Source organism: Protopterus annectens, chromosome 8.part0, assembly GCF_019279795.1.
Source record: "Protopterus annectens isolate FY-2018-M chromosome 8.part0, PAN1.0, whole genome shotgun sequence".
NCBI classification, from domain to species: domain Eukaryota; kingdom Metazoa; phylum Chordata; order Ceratodontiformes; family Protopteridae; genus Protopterus; species Protopterus annectens.
The window spans coordinates 443,613,116-443,632,267 of NC_056741.1; the positions used below are offsets into that span (position 1 = coordinate 443,613,116).

General features: G+C 38.8%; 1 protein-coding gene across 1 annotated transcript in view; it reads left to right on the forward strand.

Moving 5' to 3' along the window:
• Positions 1–16,533: 16,533 nt before the first annotated feature.
• The window catches only part of LOC122808864 (protein S100-A1-like), a 202,763-nt gene continuing 200,144 nt past the window's right edge, over positions 16,534–19,152 (forward strand). Inside the window, exon 1 of the mRNA XM_044079964.1 lies at positions 16,534–16,600. The gene's annotated coding sequence lies outside the window, so the exon portion shown is untranslated. The remainder of the gene's footprint in view (positions 16,601–19,152) is intronic.

The following is a 19,152-nucleotide window of genomic DNA, read 5'->3' on the forward strand; positions in this document are numbered from 1 at the left end:
TCAATGAGCCAGTTGGCAACCCATCTTGTGACATAGGGATTTATACCTAGTTTAGTGAGTTTATCTATAATTCCACAGTGGGGGATGGTGTTGAAAGCCTTGGCAAGATCTAGATAGGCTGTGTGAACCACCTTACCCTTATCTACGGCTTTGGTGGCTGCTTCAAAGAAGTCTATCAGGTTTAGGAGACATGATCTGCCTTTTACAAACCCGAACTGAGTAGGGTCCAGAGTTTTGAGATTACTAATATCTTTGTTTATAAGTTCCATAGGTTCATAGGTTCATAGGTAGGTACTAGGCTATCTGCCGAAGATTAGTTCCCTGTGCCTTTATCCAGCAGAGCCACTGAAGTGATCCCCGGGGTAAACTTTCTGTTTCCCATCCACTCGTCAAGATTTCTCTTGAAGATTGTTAGTGAAGAGCTCTGCCTAATGTAAATTGGAATCTTGTTCCAAAGCATGGGAAGTCTATGGGACAGGAATCTATCCCTCCAGCATGTCTATTTATTGTTGTGGTGAGGTTTGGATCCCTAGAGCGTGTGGCTCAAGGGGATAAGGTTTTCTTTAGGTGGAGCATGTCCATCAATTCTGGGTTGGACATGGCCTTGTATGTCAGGCAGAAATCACCTCTGAGTAGGTGGTATGCAACCGAGTACAGCTGGAGTTTCTTCAGTCGAGCTGCATAGGGCATCTGTTTGAGGCCAGTGATCCTCTTGGTGAGGTACTTCTGTGGTCTTTCCAGCTGTTGCAGGTGTATTGTAAGGTACATCCCAAATGGGGCGTTGTACTCTAAGATGGGTCTGATGAGTGTTGAGTAGAGGGGCACAATGACCTCTTTTGATCTGGATGAGAACCCTTTTGTGATTAGGTGGACCACATAGAAGGTTTTTCTAACCAATTTGGCAATGTGATTATCAAAGGAGAGATTACTATCTACTTGGGTCCCCAGATCCCTTATTACGTCTTCTGTATTTAGGGGACTACCACCTATGTGGTAGTTTGTGGGTACTTTGTTTTTTCCAAAGGCGATGACTATGCACTTTTTGGCATTTAGCTTGAGGCCATGATTTTGACACCAAGTATCCATCTCAGTGAGACCCTTTTAGAGGATGTCTGTGTCAGCTGGAGAGTCAGTTATAGCCCCTAGTTTGCAGGCGTCTGCGAACTTGGTCAGCCATAGTCCTCCTGTGCTTGCCTGTACCTCTGAGAAGTATATGCCGAACAGGAGGGGTCCTGGGACTGAGCCCTGGGAATACCACTTGTAACTGGTTTAGAGTCGGACCTAGCTCCCACAACTCTCACCATGTGGGTTCTGTCCATGAGCCAGTTGGCAAGCCATCTTGTGACATAGGGTTTATGTTCAGGCTGGTGAGCTTGTCTATAATACCATAATGGGGAATGGTTTTGAAGGCCTTTGCAAGGTCTAGGTAGGCTTTGTGTACCACCTTTCCCTCATCTATAGCCTTGGTAACTGTCTCAAAGAAGTCCACCAGGTTTAGGAGGCATGATCTGCCCTCAACAGAGCCGAACTGGGTAGGGTCTAGTGTTTGGAGGTTCCCAATGTCTCTGTTAATGGGTTCCATGATGATGCGCTCCATAGCCTTGCAGACCAAGCTAGTCAGGCTTATAGGGTGATAGTTCCTGGGGTCTACCTTTGTGGAGCGGAATAACCATTGCTGTGCACCACTCTATGGGTACATAGCCCGTGGAGAGGCTGAGTTTGAACAGTGTGTTTAGGTGAGGGGATAGTTCATCTCTGAGCTCATGTAGGACGCAGCCTGGGACACCATTGGTCCCATTGATGCTGTGTTTTTGGCATTGGAGATGGCTGTTTTAACCTGAGTATCTGTGATTTCAGGGGCTCTACATTCCTCTGGAATGGTTATGGGCCCTTTTGGAGGTGAGAGGGGGGTGAAGTTTGGGTTGAACCTGTCTGCCAGGACGTTGGCAATATCAGTCGGTTCAGTGTATTTTGTGCCATTCTGCACTAACTCTGAGCAGATCTGAGCATTGCCACTTAGATTCTTGACATAGCTAAAGAATGCCTTGTGGTTATCTTTGGAGTCCTTGGCAATTTTTCTTTCGAAGCTTGCCTTGGATGATTTTATGAGGGATCGTAGTTTCTTGCTGATACTGATCAGGGATGTCTTCCCTTCTTGCGATTTTACTCTTTTCTGTACTAGTTTCCTCCTTCTATTGTATAGCTTATTTATGGAAGGAGTCACCAGACTGGTTTCCTTTTCTTGGAGGGGTGAGTCTTGGTTTTGCTTGGCATAGCATGATTCATGCATTCTTGTAGGTGCCCGTAGAATGCATTAGTAAAGGATTTTGCAGCTTGGACAGCGTTATCCTTTAGCATGGGGGCTTTGAAACTTTCCACCTCAGTCTTAAGTAATGTGAAGTTTGCTTCTGAAAAGTTTTTCATGGTGGTTTCCTTGTCTGGGGGTGGGAGCGGAATGTGGATATCCAAAGTGATTTGTTTATGGTCAGATCTAACTAGCAAGGGGTTGACCTCTGGTATGGCACACCGATCGCCCATGTTGGTGATGACCAGGTCCAATATGTTATCACCTCTGGAGGGAGTGTTGACCAGTTGATCCAGGGCATTTGAATTTATAAATTCTAGGAAATGTTGGGCAAGGGATTTAGTACTTGATTAGTTCTCCCAGTTAATGTTTGGGTAATTGAAATTACCCAATATTAGGGTGTTTGGTAGGACCTTTATGTTTCCCAGTGTTTCCAGAAATGGGGAATGGGGGTCCTGGGACATGGTGGGTGATCTGTAGCAAGCTACAATTTGAATTGCAGTTTTGCCCATTGTTAGTTGCACATGGATGATCTATGAAGCATCGTGCTGTGCCACTAACCTGGAGGTGTGGGCATCCTTGATGAATATGGATACTTAAACCAGGTTTCTGTTACTGCACATATATCAATTTTCTCCATACTGAGGAGTGCCTCGAGTGTGTGTATTTTGAGGTTTAGACTTCTGGCATTGAGTAGCATTACCCTCAGTTTTTTGTTACTTGTGCTATTTAAGGCGGTGGGTTTGTCTTTTGATCCTTGCCTAAAAAAGGCACTATGGGAGTGGCAAGAGCCTTGGCCAGTATTCAAAAGCCTAAAGGTGACAGGTGCAAGCCATCTCTAGCGAAGCAACGTGGCTTTTCGAGCATGTCATCCCAGGTGAACAGACACTGGATCTCCTTTGAATGACACCAGAAACTTAGCCATTTGTTGAAATTGATATTTTTTTTCTTTATACCATGTTATCAATCTTGGTACGGGCAGGATGCTACTCAGGGTCAGGGTCATACCGGCCTGGGCTACATGATCAGAGAGCTCTTCCATGTCTCTTTTCATGTAGTCCAGGGAGGTATGGCTCAGGTCATTCACACCAACATGGACAATGAGAGAGTTGTATTTGTACTTGTTCTGGAGTGACCTGAGTGCTTGTGTTATGTGACGGATCCTGGCACCCGACAGGCAGCTAACAGTAACATTCTCCTTATTCAGCCTAGTGAGTGGGATATCAGTGTGCCTGACTATAGAGTCACTTATTACTAGTATGTTGGGCATGTTAGTTTGCCTTAAGGGCTGTGATTGCATAGCACACTGGTTTTGTGAAATATGTGTTTCATGGTTTGTGTTGGAGGGTGGAGGTTGCTTGGATGTCTGCTTTGGAGGTCTCTGTTGCTTTTGCAGATTTTTATTTAGAGCCTCCAAGTATGTTTTCATGTATTTATGTGTGTGTTTTTTTGCCGGTGCTGGTTTAATGGGTCTTTGTAAGACTGGTGATGTGATGAAAGTATTTCCCTTCTCCTCCTGACTGTCTGATCCAGTCTTGGGTTGAGAGAGTTTAGCCTCCAGTTTGGCTGTATAATTGCATCTCTCGCATGTATTAGTGTTTGGTGGTAGGAGGAGAGGGTTGTCTGTGTACATGAGGCAGTTGCAACATTGCCTCAAAATGCCCAGATTCACCAGTTGGACTGGAGAGTACACCCGAAACTGCCTTTTGGACATGCCTGGATAGGTATAGTGAACTGTTTTACTGAATGGCTGGTAAGGTTGAATAGAGAGCCTTGTCCTTCTGTACAGTATAGGAGGGTCTAGTACTAGGGTTTATAAGTGCTTGCTATGAGTTTTGAGCAAGTGCCGGGCTGAGAAATGAATGGCTTGAGTGCTGAAGTTAAACATTTGTCTAGTTCCAAGGGAAAATTTGAAAAGGAGACTTTGTGGAGCCAGGAATAGTTATACCCTAGCTAACCAGCGCTGCCCACCACGCAAAACCAGGCAAATGTGGTATTTATAGGAGGGAAATGAAAGAGATAGAAATTAGCCCAAAATGACCAATAAACTACTAATTTATGGGGTGAAACCACTCCTCCAGGGACAGATAGGCTGCTCAAAGCTCCCCTCTCTCACAGGTGATCAGAGAAACTTCCTTCTATCCAAGTAAGATATGGGCAAACACAGAGATTTGTAACACAGCCCTGAATTCAGCACTAACCTGAAAACTGGACTATACTAGCTTAGAAAGGCGGGAAACAAGTATGTATATATATATATATATATATATATATATATATATATATATATATATATATATTTTTTTTTTTTTTTTTCAGAAAATAAAGCAGATACAATCAAAAAACACTTTAAAAGCACAGAAAATGATACTTATTGTTATACATCTCATATCAGAGTTGTAGTCAATGCCACTAGTAATAAAGTAGGAAGAAACACAAATACAGAAAAAACAGATTAATAAAGTGCAATATATATATATATATATATATATATATATATATATATATATATATATATATATAAAACAACAGAAAACAAACAAACTGATTTAAACAAGTTACCCAATTAACTAGAAAAAAGCTCAAAACTGAGCCCTGTTCCAGCAGTCTTCAATCAAACAAGTTCTAACTGCACACTCCTGCTACTAGGGTGCAGGGGAAACTTCTCCAAAAAAAGATGGGCTGGATCAGTGCTCAAGTTATAGAAACAAAGCTAGATTCAGCAGGCCTGAATCTGGTCTATGCTACAGCAAGAAGGTGCACCACTTTCAGAAAGAAACAGTTCAAATAAGCAGGCACAATAATTCTGTGACCAGAAATTCCCAGCTCAGAAGGGCAGAATCGAGCCTCTCCTCACACAAGAGTGCAGACCACAAACCTTCTTAATGTAGAATAACTGGCCTGAAGCCCAAGTGCTTAAGCCAAAACTAATACACTTTTAGAATAACAGACACTGAGCCTTCAATCAGCAATTCCCAGCTTAGAAGTATGTAAGCTACCTGTCCTGCCACAACAGTGCAGACCACAAACCTTCTTATTGTAAAACAACCTGTATGAAGCCCAAGTGCTTAAACCACAAGACTTAGAATAACAGTTACAATTTAATCAGGCTACTACCAAGCAGTAATAAATGCAGCAGAATAAATAAAATTGAGTACTTTTAAGAAAAGCAAAATAAAGTAGGAAGAAACACAAATACAGTAAAAGCAGATGAATAAAATGCATTTTTGTTAGTAAAGTGCAAGGAGGAAGGAAGAAAGAACCTAAGTGGATTGGCCTTCTCAAATCTTCTCTCTGTATTAAGTAGAGTGAACACTAGACTCAGAATATGATCTCACTGTACTCGGTTAAGTGAGCAAATGAGATGGACCCAGGATGAGTGTTCTAATACAGACTTACAGGAGGGGCGGGCAATTCCAGAGCCATCAACACTAACACCAAGACAAAAACAAGGAGGGGTGATGGGGAACTAACTGCAGAGAGACACACAGCACACTATTCAATGAAACACACAATTAGTCAACAGAAAAAATGAAATACAGTACTTTTAAAACTGCAAGTTTGTACTTAACAGAAGACTAAAATACTCTACTGCAAGTTTGCACTTAACTTCAGCTTCTAATGCAGGTCTCTCAGAAGTTGAGCATAAAATGAATTCTCAAACTTTGTGGCTACCACTTAAAGTACAGAGGAAGCCCTCTAGGCTATTAAATATCAGATAACAAGAAGTTAGAAGACCACCATCCCCTCTTATAGCAGAGAGACACACAGCACACTATTCAATGAAACACACAATTAGGTAACAGAGAAAATGAAATTCAGTACTTTTAAAACTGCAAGTTTGTACTTAAAAGAAGACTAAAATACCTTACTGCAAGTCTGCACTTAACTTCAGCTTCTAATGCAGGCCTCTCAGAAGTTAAGCATAAAAATGATGATACATTCCATGGCCTTGCAGACCAGGCTCGTCAGACTAATGGGGCAGTAGTTCCCGGGGTCCATGGTGGATCCCACTTTGTGGAGTGGGATAACCATTGCTGTGCACCATTCAGTGCACACAAAGCCTGAGGTGAGGCTATGATGGAACATGGTACTTAGGTGGGGTGCCAGTTTGTTCTGTAGTTCATTTAGAATGCATCCTGGGATGTTGTCAGGTCACATGGATGCTGTGTTCTTGGCTTTGGAGACTGTGCTTTTTTACCTGTGCAGCCGTAATTACAGGAACTTTGTATTCTTCCAGTATAGAGATGGGCCCTTTAGGGGGTGAGAAGGGGGTAAAGTTAGCATTGAACCAACCTTTCTGCCAGGATGTTGGCAATATCAGTTTGTTCTGCATATTTAGTCCCATTGTGCTGTAACTCAGAGTAGATTTGAGTGTTGCCATTGAGATTATTGACATAGCTATAGAATGCTTTGTGGATGTCTTTAGAAACAGTGGCAATTTTGTTTTCGTAACTAGCATTGGAGGATTTTATGAGGGATCTCAGCTTCTTACTGAGGCTGACCAGGGAGTTCCTCCAATCATGGGGTTTTACTCTTTTTTGCAGCAGTTTCTTTCTTCTATTGTAGACTTTGTTTATGGCAGGGGACCACCAGATTGGCTTCCTTTTTTTGGAGGATAGCATCTTAGTACTGTTAGGGATAGCACGATCTATGCACTTGTGTAAGTGTTTATAAAGTGCATTTGTGTAGGATTCAGAAGTTGTACCTCTATTGTCCATCTGCATGGGTGTCATGAAGTTTGCTACTTCTGTCTTAAGAAGCATGAAGTTGGCATTGAAGAAATTTTTTATGGTGGTTTCCCTAATGGGAGGTGGGGGTGGAATGTGGATGTCTAGGGTGATTAGCTTGTGGTCGAATCTGACCAACAAGGAATTGATCTCTGGTGTGGAACACTGGTCACCCATGTTGGTAATGACCAGGTCTAGGATATTGTTGCCCTGGTGGGGGTGTAGATAAGTTGATCCAAGGCATTGGAATTAATGAATTCCAGAAAACATTGAGCAAAAGAGTTGGTACATGAGTAGTTTTCCCAGTTAATGGTGGGGTAGTTGAAATCACACATTATTAGGGTGTTAGGTTGTACCCTAATATTTTCCAGTGTATCAAGAAATGAGGAGTGGGAATCCTGGGGCATGTTGGGGGATCTGTAACAAGCTACAATTTGGATTGCGGTCTTGCCCAGAGTTAGTTGCACTTGGATAATCTCGGATGCATTATGCTGAGCAACTAACCTGGAGGTGTGGATATCCTTAATGAATATGGACACGCCTCCACCTTTAGTGTTTCTGTCCAGGTTAGGAGGCCGAAAGGTGTGGTATGAATTATAGCCTGGTAATGCAGGGGAGCTCTAAGGAGCCTTGAACCAGGTCTCTGTCACTGCACAGATGTTGATGTTCTCCATTTTAAGGAGTGCCTCAAATGAGTGCATTTTGAGGTTTAAACTTCTAGCATTAAGCAGCATTGCCCACAGATTTTACTTGGTTGTACCTGTTATGATGCTGAATTTGTCATTTGAACCTTGCCTAAAAATGGAACTATAGGGGTGGCAAGAATCTTAGCCAGTATCCAGAATCCCAAGGGCGACAGGTGCAGGCCATCTCTGGCAAAGCATCATGGTCTGTCGATCATGTCATCCCAGGCAGACAGATACTGGATCTCCTTGCTTAGAATGACACCAGAAGCTTAGCCAATTGTTGAATTCAATCATTTTGTCCTTGTACTGTGGTATCATTCTGGGTGATGGCAGGATGCTACTCAGGGCTAGGGTCATACCTGCCTGGGCTACAAGATTGGAGAACCCCTCCGTGTCTCTTTTAATGTAGTCCAGGGAGGTATGTCTCAGGTCATTCACACCAACATAGACAATGAAAGAGTCATATTTGTACTTGTGGAGTGACCTGAGTGCGTGCGTTATGTGGCGGATCCTGGTACCTGACAGGCAGCTGATAGTAACTTTCTCCTTGTTTAGCCTGGTGAGTGGAACATCAGTGTGCCTGACACCTATGACTAGAGTGTTGGGTACATTGTTATGCCTTATGGGCTGTGGTTGGGTGGCACACTGAGTTTGTGGGCTGTGTGTCATTTAGGTTGTGTTGGGGGTGGAGGTTGCTTGCATTTCTGCTTTGGAGGTCTCTGTTGCTTGGGCAGATTTTTATTAAGAGCCTCCATGAATGCAGGTGTGTGTTTTGTGTTTCTATGTGTATGTTTTGGTGCTGTAGGTTTTGAGGGACTATGTGATGAGTGTGGTGTGGTGCAAGTGTTTACCTTCTCCTCTTGACTGTCTTGTCCAGTCTTTGGTGAAGAGAGCTTTGCTTCCAGTTTGGCTATATAAGTGCATCTCTCACAGGTTGTGGTGTTGGGTGATAGGAGGAGAGGGTTATCTGTGTACATGAGGCAATTGCTGCATTGCCCCAAGATGCCCAGATTCATCAGGTATACAGGAGAAAACACCGGGAGCTGACCCATAGACATGCCTGGATAGGTATATATAACCAAAAATACACCGAGGTACCACACAATAGCATCTTTAATAACACAAAAAAATAAATAAGAACAGTGGTGAGCGCTTTCGCAAAACTAATTGCTTCATCAGACAAGAAAATAAAACACTCCATTGCTTATATACAGATGGAACCATTGACTCAATCACTGATGTCATAGGTCAATTAAGGCATTAAAGCTATATAAATAAAAGTAAAAAGTGGAAGGCACAAACAAGCAGTCACAACAAGTATGTTACTCAGCTAAATAAATCCAACTGGAAAAAATCCAAATGGCAGGTGCGTAATTCTTCAAACCTGGAAATTCACCACTTTGAAATAGTTCTTTCACCCCCAGACCGAAGTAGCAGTTTCAAACAGAAAAAGCAGCACAGGTAAAAACAGCTGCTTACCTCCGTCTAACAATAGCTTGTAACAAAGTTCCAAAATCAAGGACAACCAAGCGTTAGGCAGAATAAACTTTAATTAACATAAAAAGGCGAGCGCTTTCAACAATAGTCTTCCTCAGGCCATCACTGATGTCATAGGTCAATTAAGGCATTAAAGCTATATAAAACTTATAAATATAGAGAAGGCTACATATAGAGAAAACTGCATATAAAAGACACATATAAAATACTGCGTGTAAATGCATATAAAAACTGCATACAAAAACTATATACAAAACTATTGGTAAAAGACCTAAGTAATGTGCATAGATATAAACTCCATAAATACTGTAACTATGAAAAACATAGATAAAAATAAAGGCTAAAAATCTGGATCTAGTCATAAAATCTATCTACAATATGTATGTATAACTAAAAGTAGTCTATGTCTCTAAAATATGAATAAATATAAATATAAGTGTAATGGATGTATGAGGTGCCTAAAATTAAACATGTTGGAGGCGTCTTGCTTTCAAGAAAGGTACCAAGGAGGTAGAGCCATTAAGGCCTGGATATTTATCTGCATTCAATTTAATGATCCATCTCTGTTCACAGCTTTCAGTAAAATTTTCTATATCCCCTCCTCTAATGTTTTTGCGTAGCTCAAAAAACTTAAAGGAATGTGAATTATCTGTATTAATAATATGCTGGGCAAGTGCATTAGTGGGTTTCTTATTTTTGACATCACGAAGATGTTCTAGAATTCTGTCTTTAAGAAATCTATTCGTTTTACCCACACCAGACATTTCTGACAAAAACAATAATAGACAACATCAGTGCTCTTGCAATCAGCATAAGTATTAAGCTGTAACTGAAAATGCTTGATGGGGGGGACATAGGTATTAATACTATAAATATAGGGGCAGGCACTACATGACCTGCAAGGAAAAGTGCCCTGATGTGAAGAAGGGATGGCTTTCTTAGGTACATCCTTGTTACATAACTGTTTCTTGAGTGGCATATTGTTCTTGAAACTGAATAGTGGATCTTTAAAGGTGATAACCTGCAACTGTGGTACCTCTTGTAATAGGTGCCAATGTTTCTTAATGACGTCAACATATTAGTTGACGTCACTCACAAACTGTAACACTACTCTAAATTCATTATGTGGCCTAGAGTTAATGTTAGATGGATTATTACATGGAGCTACCTCGTTGTTGTTATAATAAGGTCTACATTTAGTTGATCTCATATGCCATGCATCAGATATGGTTCTATCAATTTCATCTGGTTGGTATCCTCTAGCTATAAACTCAAATTTTAAATTATTTAATGCTAGTAGTGCATCCTCATCATCAACATGTAATCTTAATGTCCTATAAACTTGCCCTTTTAATACATTTCTCGGGATGTGCCTGGGATGCATACTAGTTTTGTGTAGGTATGTGTTCTTTCTAGTTGGTTTGTGGAAGATTCTACTCTTGAAGCAGTTAAATTCAGCTTTAGCTAGATGTACATCAAGAAAATCAATCTCAGCTGCAGATGTGAATTTTAAAAAGTCAGTGGTGGTATGCAGATAATCAACAAAGGATGCAAAATCTAAACCATTGCCATTCCATAAAATAAAAACATCATCCACAAAATGTACATACCATAACACTTGATGTAAGAAAGGATTCAAACCGGAGAGTATATGCGTTCCTTCCCAGCAGACTAGCGCAAGGTTGGCATAGCTATTTGCACAAGGAGTGCCCATAGCTACGCCAACCTGTTGCAGGAAACATTTCTCTTCAAACATAACAACATTATTTTCTAATATGATTTCTAAGAGACTGCATATAAGTTGTATCTTACTATTTGAAAACCATCTATTTGTTGACAGGAAATTTCTAACCATTTCAATACCCCAAGTATTAGGGATACTGGTAAATAATGACTCGATGTCCATTGTAACCCATACAAAATCAGTGTCATTGGTAATAGTGTCCATCCTGTTATGTAACCTTTCAAGGAACATTTTAGTATCTCTTAGAATGGTATGACAATTCTCTAATAATCCATGTATTGTACCTTCAACAAAGATGGATAAGGGCTCGGTGCACCACCCAGCCCCTGACACTATGGGACGCATTGGTGGTGAGGCCAGGTCTTTATGTACCTTAGGTAAACCATAAATTCTAGGTATAGTGGGTTTGAGAACATTAAAATACTTAAATAATGGTTCGTCTATCAATCCAGTAATAAGATCAAACATAAGAAATGACACTTTATCAATAATAGCATTGACCATAATTTTAGAGACTGACCAAATTAACTTATTAAACAAAGTTTGTCCTTTATACCAGCAAAAAAAGCCAATGTAACAGAAATGATTAAAGACTTAAAGCTACTAAGCAGAAATTTATCACTGAAATCTATGTTTCCTAATGAGTCAGGAACAAGGACTAATGTACACAGGCGGCCTAGTAGTTTTATCCCGAATACCCCACCAGGTGTTCAAAAGTTTTTAGATATCTGTGAACTATCTTTCAGGGACATAGGTGAGCATGATTCTAGTGACTATTACTTTAGTAATCTCACTCCTAATGAACAAAGAGCCTTACAAGAGTTAAAGAATTTGCTGTCATTAGTTATTAAACAGGCTGATAAAGGAGGAGGTATTGTTTTATTAGATAAACAATTGTATTTACAACAAATGTATAAACTTTTACTTAACAATGAAACTTATAAATCAGTCTCTAAAATTATGGTCAGTGCTATTATTGATAAAGTGTCATTTCTTATGTTTGATCTTCTTATTACTGGATTGATAGACGAACCATTATTTAAGTATTTTAATGTTCTCAAACCTACTATACCTAGGTACAATACATGGATTATTAGAGAATTGTCATACCATTCTAAGAGATACTAAAATGTTCCTTGAAAGGTTACATAACAGGATGGACACTATTACCAATGACACTGATTTTGTATTGGTTACAATGGACATTGAGTCATTATTTACCAGTATCCCTAATACTTGGAGTATTGAAATGGTTAGAAATTTCCTGTCAACAAATAGATGTTTTACAAATAGTAAGATACAACTTATATGCAGTCTCTTAGAAATCATATTAGAAAATAATGTTGTTATGTTTGAAGAGAAATTTTTCCTGCAACAGGTTGGCGTGGCTATGGGCACTCCTTGTGCAAATAGCTATGCCAACCTTGCGCTAGTCTGCTGGGAAGAAACGCATATACTCTCCGGTTTGAATCCTTTCTTACATCAAGTGTTATGGTATGTACGTTTTGTGGATGATGATTTTATTTTATGGAATGGCAATGGTTTAGATTTTGCATCCTTTGTTGATTATCTGCATACCACCACTGACTTTTTAAAATTCACATACCGGCTATCTGCAGCTGAGATTGATTTTCTTGATGTACATCTAGCTAAAGCTGAATTTAACTGCTTCAAGAGTAGAATCTTCCACAAACCAACTAGAAAGAACAAATACCTACACAAAAATAATATGCATCCCAGGCACATCCCGAGAAATGTATTAAAAGGGCAAGTTTATAGGACATTAAGATTACATGTTGATGATGAGGATGCACCACTAGCATTAAATAATTTAAAATTTGAGTTTATAGCTAGAGGATACCAACCAGATGAAATTGATAGAACCATATCTGATGCATGGCATATGAGATCAACTAAATGTAGACCTTATTATAACAACAATGAGGTAGCTCCATGTAATAATCCATCTAACATTAACTCTAGGCCACATAATTAATTTAGAGTAGTGTTACAGTTTACGAGTGACGTCAACCAATATGTTGACGTCATTAAGAAACATTGGCACCTATTACAAGAGGTACCACAGTTGCAGGTTATCATCTTTAAAGATCCACTATTCAGTTTCAAGAACAATATGTCACTCAAGAAACAGTTATGTAACAAGGATGTACCTAAGAAAGCCATCCCTTCTTCACGTCAGGGCACTTTTCCTTGCAGGTCATGTGGTGCCTGCCCCTATATTTATAGTATTAATACCTATGTCCACCCCACCAAGCATTTTCAGTTACAGCGTAATACTTATGCTGATTGCAAGAGCACTGATGTTGTCTATTATTGTTTTTGTCAGAAATGTCCGGTGTTTTATGTGGGTAAAACGAATAGATTTCTTAAAGACAGAATTCTAGAACATCTTCATGATGTCAGAAATAAGAAACCCACTAATGCACTTGCCCAGCATATTATTAATACGGATAATTCACATTCCTTTAAGGTTTTTGTGCTACAGCGCATACACAAAAACATTACAGGAGGGGATATAGAAAATGTTACTGAAAACTGTGAACAGAGATGGATCATTAAACTGAATGCAGATAAATATCCAGGCCTTAATGGCTCTACCTCCTTGGTGCCTTTCTTGAAAGCAAGACGCCTCCAACATGTTTAATTTTAGGCACCTCATACATCCATTACACTTATATTTATATGTATATTTATTCATATTTTAGAGACATAGACTACTTTTAGTTATACATACATATTGTGGATAGATTTTTTTACTAGATCCAGATTTTTAGCCTTTATTTTTATCTATGTTTTTCATAGTTACAGTATTTATGGAGTTTATATCTATGCACATTACTTAGGTCTTTTACCAATAGTTTTGTATATAGTTTTTGTATGCAGTTTTTATATGCAGTTTTTATATGCATTTACACGCAGCATTTTATATGTGTCTTTTATATGCAGTTTTCTCTATATGTAGCCTTCTCTACATTTATAAGTTTTATATAGCTTCAATGCCTTCATTGACCTATGACATCAGTGATGGCCTGAGGAAGACTATTGTTGAAAGCGCTCGCCTTTTTATGTTAATTAAAGTTTATTCCGCCTAACGCTTGGTTGTCCTTGATTTTGGAACTTTGTTGCAAGCTATTGTTAGACGGAGATAAGCAGCTGTTTTTACCTGTGCTGCTTTTTCTGTTTGAAACTGCTACTTCGGTCTGGTGGTGAAAGAACTATTTCAAAGTGGTGAATTTCCAGGTTTGAAGAATTACGCACCTGCCATTTGGATTTTTTCCAGTTGGATTTATTTAGCTGAGTAACGTACTTGTTGTGACTGCCTGTTTGTGCCTTCCACTTTTTACTTTTATTTATATAGCTTTAATGCCTTAATTGACCTATGACATCAGTGATTGAGTCAATGGTTCTGTCTGTATATAAGCAATGGAGTGTTTTATTTTCTTGTCTGATGAAGCAATTATTTTTGCGAAAGCGCTCACCACTGTTCTTATTTATTTTTTTGTGTTATTAAAGACGCTATTGTGTGGTACCTCGGTGTATTTTTGGTTATATATAGTTCTGGTTTTGTGCACCTGGGTTTTACCTGAAGCCATTTCTCTCTTTATACATATTTATGCCTGGATAGGTGCTTATTTATAAAGTACTAAAAACTGTTTTCCTCTAGACAAGTGAGGAATGTTGAGTGCTGTAGTATTTTGTAGCTTATTTAGTGCTTAAAATGAGTTCTGAACAAGTGCTGAGCTCAAAGAAACAGACTTGAGTGCTAGAACTAAAAATCTGGCTAGTTCTAAGGGAAAATTTGAAGAGCAGACTTTATGGTGCCAGGAATATTTTAACCATAGCTAAGCGGCGATACATAAAGTGTATTTTGTTTTTAATATAACAGTAGCAAATGAGCAAAATGAGTTAAACAAATTAACCAGTTAAGCAATAAAAAGCTAAAAGCTGAGCCCCATACCAGAAGTCTTCGATCAGGCAAGTTTAACTGCACACTCCTGCCACTAGGGTGCAGGGGAACCTTCTCCAGAAAAAGATGGCCTGGATTAGTGCTCAGGTTATACAAACATAGCTAGATTCAGCAAGTCTGAATCTAGTCTTGTGCTACAGCAAACAAGGCATACCAATTTCAGAAAGAAATAGTTCAAATAAGCAGGCACAATAAGCCTTTAACCAGAAACTCCCAGCTCAGAAGGGCAGAATCTATCCTCCCCTCCCACAAGAGTGCAGACCACACCTTCTTAATATAAAATAACTGGCCCTAAGCCCAAGTGCTTAAACTAGAACTAATGCACTTTTAGAATAACAGATACTAAGCCTTCAATCAGCAACTCCCAACTTAGAAGGATGTAAGCTACCTGTTCTGCCACGACAGTGAAGACCACAAACCTTCTTAATGTAAAACAACTGGTCTGAAGCCCAAGTGCTTAAACCAACAGGCTTAAAATAACAGTTACAATTTAATCAGGCTACTACCAAGAAGTAATACATGCAACAGAATACATACAATTGAGTCATTTTAAGAAGAGGCAAAAGCAAAATAAAGTAATAAAGTAGGAAGAAACACAAATACAGTAAAAGCAGATGAATAGCATGCAATTTTTTATTTTTATTTTTTTTTAGTAAAGTATGTTTGCTTTTGCAGTTCTGCATATTTCCTGAAATGTGCTGCAATTGTGTTTGTAGTACTTCCTTCCTTTTAGGTTTTGTTGATAGGAAGCTTTCTTTCTCCTGATACAAAGGTGCTCAGTTACAGGTACCATGTTCATTTCTGTTGGCACATCAGCTTTTGCTTAAACACTGATGATGGGTCTAGCACATGCTCAGTTGATTTACAGTGTTGCTATGTTGTCCAGTCTACAGGGATTACTCAGAATAAAAAAATGTACACTGTAAGCAGGACAGTATAACAAGGCTGTTAACTTGACATTTGTTCTCATATAACACAGGTCATCTATGTATTATATATGTGCCAGGACTCAGCTGCCTGCTACATGAACTGCAGTGTATCGCTTGTGTAGCTTGGCTGATTGTTTGTTTCTGAATCAGGAGAAAGCCTTTTCCCTACATTTTTCTACACACTCACCCTCTGCAGTGAATGTGATATCTCTGAATCATGCCCTCAGTAGCTGTGCCCTTTGTTACCACATATCTTTTCCCTCAGGAAGGTGTTGTTGTTTTGAAACTGGTTAAGTAATGGCAGTCTGGTTTCCTTCTAGAAGACAGAGAAAGCAATAGATTTGCATGTTGTTCTTGTTATAGCTGCATAGTTGCTAGTTACAGCTCATTTACTTACTTGCATTTTAGACTTGCTTACATTTTTGTTTCAGTTATTTTGGTTTCATACTAATGGTTTACTCTTGACCTATATCAAATGCTCTGAGTATGGGGAAAAAGGCACTGTAGAAAGTTTTCTTACGCAACCCAGAATATGAAAAAAATTACCAAGGGAGAATCAGACAAGCACGCCATTTGTCATCTCACCCTTATGCTAGATGGCTTTTTATCATGATTACATAACAATACCAAGAGAGCATATGTGATGGCGTACAACTTACATAAAATCATTCATAGATCTGCTGAACACTCCTAGCAAAAGTCGTAATCTATTCTGCTCAAGGTAAAACTGACATCTTCTTCATAAGTATTTTTTGTTAGATCATTTTTTTCTTTTAGTGTGTCTTTCATAAGCAGATACTCTTAAATGGAAATAGCTTATTCTATAATCTGTTCAATTTCTCTGAAATAAAAGTAAAACTGTAATGAGGATATTTGTATACTACTAAAAAGAATGTGGGACAAAAACTATTCTTAGCTGGAAAGCACTCAGTATTACAGATAAATAACATATGCTGTGACTTCTCCAAACCCATTTAATTAGATTTGAATAATTAGCAATAACATGCTTATCTGAGCCTAGGTTTGTATGCAGGATTACACTCAGAACCGAACTTAACTTTGAAAAGGTCTAACATAGATTGGGCTACCAAGTTAGCTGTACTCCTATATGTTAGACTGAGTTGTGTATATCCATTTGGAAATATTGGTGATTTCTGATATCATATTAATATTGATTGATGTAGCTAATTAATAGTTTTTTATTCTGTCAATGTATACTTCAGTTAAAATAACTTCAAGAAATACATTTCATTTTCAGAAAAGGATGTTGACAGATGATTTAATGCAGTCTAGTGGCTGTAGTTTAGCAAGCTAAATATACAATGTAAGAAGGCTGAAGAAGGCAGCAAGATTGTAAATAAAGTCAATGTAATCTGCCAACATATCATTATCTAAAACCAGGAACACGGAAAGTATATAGTTGTTGATATGTTATCATGGTTCATTTAATAGTGATATAATCAAGCAACACATACAGGTATTTTTGTGGAGGTTTAGAAAAGCAATGTATTGTGATTCTGTTTTGGTAAGTCCAAGCACAGGTCCATGAAATACATGCCTCATGCTGAAGTTTCTTAAGCAGCATTATTTGCTGATGAACATTATGAGTATGATTAGATGTTGTCCTTCTGAGGGTAGGTAGAAGGTAAAAATCGCTTTCACTTGTACTTAGCTGTTAGACAGTAACACAGTTAACAGTTACCACTTTCATTATCTGCAGATCTAACCCTGAATGAGACTTTATCACATATGCATTCACTGCATTCTTTTAAATGTCACAACTATAAGTTAAAATGGCAGTAACGCTTATAAGAGATTGTCATATTTAACTCGGTCTATGAAATTATAACTGTATTAAAATGTCTTTTCTGCAAAGAGTTTCAGTATTTCAAAGTTGATTTATGAAAAAGAACTAGTAAAGCCACTCAGAAATTGTCTGGCAGTGCTGAAGATTAAGGCTGTGTGCTGCTTACAAGCTTAATTCTGTAGTCAAGGATTTGATCCCCTCAGCATATATTGTCGCCTGTATGACTCCGTGCAACTCGTACTTAATCAGACAGTGCCCCTGGGTCACCCCTGAAAGCAGACTTGTTCCTAATGAGTTTACCCAGTTAATAAATTAATAAAATAAAAATGTTGCAGTGGAAATGTTTCTGGTTCCAGTCCTTAATAAGTCTGTTTGAACATTAATGGAAATTTGTTGGGAATAATGGGAAGATGGACAAGAGGCAGAACTCCTGTGCAGGTAATGTATTTTTTTTTGCATGCAGCATTTTTCATTATTTAGTAGTTAAGGAATTTTGTAAATCTACATTGGGAGAATGACCTGCAAAACATATAAGCTGCAGCAGAATCCATGATATTAACAGTCATTTGTTGCTTGTAGCTACATTTTGTTTGCACTGCTCCTTTCTCAATACCCACGGCCCCAAGTTTGTATTCAGCATTCATCTTGTAAGATGACCGCTAATGTCACATCAGATACATAATAGTACAAATGTAGTGTACAACACAGGCATTAATCATCTATTAATGTTTGACAAAGAACACTTCTACATGATTTTAACATTCTTACCCTAAGATGACAATTAAAAGTGAGTCCACCAGTCCACTGATAATGCTGCCACCAGCCACTTCAGTGAATCAGATCCACTGGTGACAAGCTTAGCTTATCAAATGCTGCCTGAGAGATAAAAGTTGCAGTACTGCCCCCCTTTCTAATTAATTTTATTATCCAGTATACCCTTTGAATCTTGAAGAACTGCATCAATTACTCAGTACAAAGCCAGTCCAGGGGTGTACAATAGCATCTGTAAAAGTGCTTTAATTTGTCACTTGCTGTAGCATCACTAGCAGATAGAAAACCTATAACCCTGCATGGTGACTATGGGAATAAAGTCAACAGGTACAATATTCTTTTGTATGCCAGATGCCAAATGGGTGGTAAATGATGAGCACTTCTTGGTCTGTGATAACTAGAAACAGACAATTCGCCTACAGCAGAATGCTGGTGCCCTTATCAGATAAGAGATGTTTTCACATGCAGCATGTACAAATGTATTTTCTTCAGACTGGTCCTTATAGTAAATAGCCCACTAGTAAAAACTTCAGGGACTGACAGACACTCCAGCTTGTAAAAAATGGAATAATGTCTCAGTAACTATATGATGCCCTTTAATTATTTCCTCTACTGTGCTCATGAGATAAAAGGAGAAAATATATCCTCAAATCTTTTTATGTCCATGTTTATAATGCTGGAGTAAGAAGTGGGAA